General features: G+C 54.1%; 1 non-coding gene across 1 annotated transcript; it reads left to right on the top strand.

The window, feature by feature from the left end:
- Window positions 1-1909: 1909 nt before the first annotated feature.
- On the top strand, window positions 1910-2038 carry LOC118996625 (small nucleolar RNA SNORA40). The gene has a single exon (XR_005068524.1). It is a non-coding gene; the product is annotated as a small nucleolar RNA SNORA40 (small nucleolar RNA).
- Window positions 2039-2367: the final 329 nt, after the last annotated feature.

Genomic DNA, 2367 nt, shown 5'->3' with positions numbered 1-2367 from the left:
CACCTGGGCCCCATCTGTGCCTCCGAGGCACAGTGTTCCCTCGGTCTCCAACACGGCCCATCCGGACACTCAAGGGTCCTGGAGATGTCTTCACTGAATGCCTGAGATCCAGACTTTTCCACTGCCCCCGGGAGCCTCTTGCAGCCAGTCAGCCCAGGGGACCCCCGGTGCAAGCCCTGGTCTGCAATAAGATGAGCACATGCTGTGCGATGGGATGACACACTGCAGAGTGTGGGAACGGAGGAGCCAGGCCTGACTGGCCCCATGTGGGCACCGAGGCAGAGGACACGGAGACAGAGGACACGGAGGCAGAGGACACGGAGACAGAGGACACGGAGACAGAGGACACGGAGACAGAGGACACGGAGGCAGAGGACACGGAGGCAGAGGACACAGAGGCAGAGCCGAGAGAAAGCCCGAGCCCCTCAGTGGGCAAAGCAATACAGCAAAGACGCACTCCCGCCTTCTCATTCTGTTGCGCATGAAAACAACTGGAATTCAAACGCACAGGCAAGCTTCTCATCAAGAAAGGTGAACACTCAAGGACGGGAAGGAAACAGATGGACTGAAGGAGATGAGCAGGGCCACCCAGAGAGGCAGAGGCGGGTTGGTGGGAGACGGGGAATGTCTGTTGCCATCACCTGGGACGGAGGAATAGAGTCCGCAGCAGCCCTAGTGTCAGGAGCCTGGGGTTTCGGTGCCCTCTGCACGCAGTGGGCCTGCTGGCCTGCGAGGACCGTTCCTCTTCTGACACAGGGAGGTGACATTTCTTCATACGTTTTTTCACTCATTCGACGAACATCTGCCGAGCACATACAGTGAAAGAGAGACAGTGGAGCTCATTCTCCAATGAGCAGAGCAAGGCGAAATCGAAAATACATGGTACCCTCGTGGAGTAGGATGTGAGAGGTGGCGTGGGGAGAAATGAAGAAGGGGAGTGGGTGTGTGTTGCCAGGTGCTGTGGTGGAGAGATGCTCTGTTTCCATTCCCAAGGATAAGTACCCGTTGGGTACAAGGACCGAAAATTAAGGCAGACTGGCCTAGGACAAAGGAAAAGCTTCGGCTGCACATAACTCAGAAGTCTAGGAGTCACTGGTTGCTTTTCCTCCCAGCATTCACTCCATTCATCCTTTTGGACGTAACTCAGACTTCCACCCAAGGACCTCACCATTCCCCATGTGATCTGCATACTTCCCAGTGGGCAGCTCTCCCCGTCTCCCTGAAGCCCCAGAGCGAAAGCCAATCAGCACGTCCCATGGCTCCCTGATCAGGGTGATTGGTCGTTGGGCCCGCAAAGGGTCCAGTGAAGCCGAACCTCAAAAACCCTGCTGGAGGCCTTTTAGTTACTGACCCAGGCGGGGAGAGTTATAATTAGAAGCTGTCTCATAAGCAGGAGGAGGACTGACTTAGAAGGAAGTGCAGACGAGAGATAGAAAAATAGCAAACAACCCCAAAACTAGGCTCTTGGAAGCATGATCCATCCACTGGATAAATACACTGTTGAGTGAAGTTTCCTTACTTCTAGACTTAAGAGTTAAAAGACTAAAAACAATCCCCTTTACGGCTTAGAACTATTGGAGTTGGGTTTTTCTACCATTTTAAATAGAAAGCATCATGGAACAAAACACCTGGTTCAGGAACAGCGACATCCAGCTGCTCATCGATGACCTCACGGGTTTCCCTTCACTCCTGCCCGGGTTTCCCTCTCTGCGGGCTTCCCTCTCAGCCCAGCTCTTCCACGCTGCCCACCAGCAACCTCCACTGTGCATTCCTCTTCCCCGGGGGCTCCTGCGAACTAGGAACGCTCTCCCTGGGACCGAAGCCTGGCCCTGAGCAGGGCTGTCACCAGCCCCACTACAACCGCACTGCGTGAGAGAGTTCCTTCTTCGAAGCAAAACTAGAGTGAGTTAGCGCTTGTGTTTGTTTTTGGTTAGTCTGCGAGCAGAGACCACATCCAGGTGTGAAAACGGAATCCTCTTTTGCAACGCAGGGCCCATCATCTGGTATGATTTTTGATACATGGAAGAAGAAGGTGATAGAAAACAAGGAGTTATGACCAGAAGGGTGGGGTGTGAATGGGGCGTGACTGTTGGACAACGAGAGGCCCTCAGAATTCACTGTAACATCTACTTTTCCCTTTCCATACCCTCTTTCCCCGTCTATAAAATGAAGAGGGGGGCATGAGGTAGGAGACCCCTTTCTGCTCATGGCCCTTCTGTGCTGCCTGAAGAGTGGGTATGAGCAGGTGACGCATGGAGCTGTGGTCACAAATTGCAACCAGGGGGTGACACACACGAAGAACCAGCAAGCTGGCCCTGTGACACAGGGGTGACAGGCAGAGCCTGGGGCCAGGAAGGTTTGCGCGGT

Source organism: Sturnira hondurensis, unplaced genomic scaffold (assembly GCF_014824575.4).
Source record: "Sturnira hondurensis isolate 20B ecotype Veracruz unplaced genomic scaffold, ASM1482457v3 Scaffold0011378, whole genome shotgun sequence".
Taxonomy (NCBI): domain Eukaryota; kingdom Metazoa; phylum Chordata; class Mammalia; order Chiroptera; family Phyllostomidae; genus Sturnira; species Sturnira hondurensis.
This window is presented reverse-complemented; position numbering and strand designations above follow the sequence as displayed.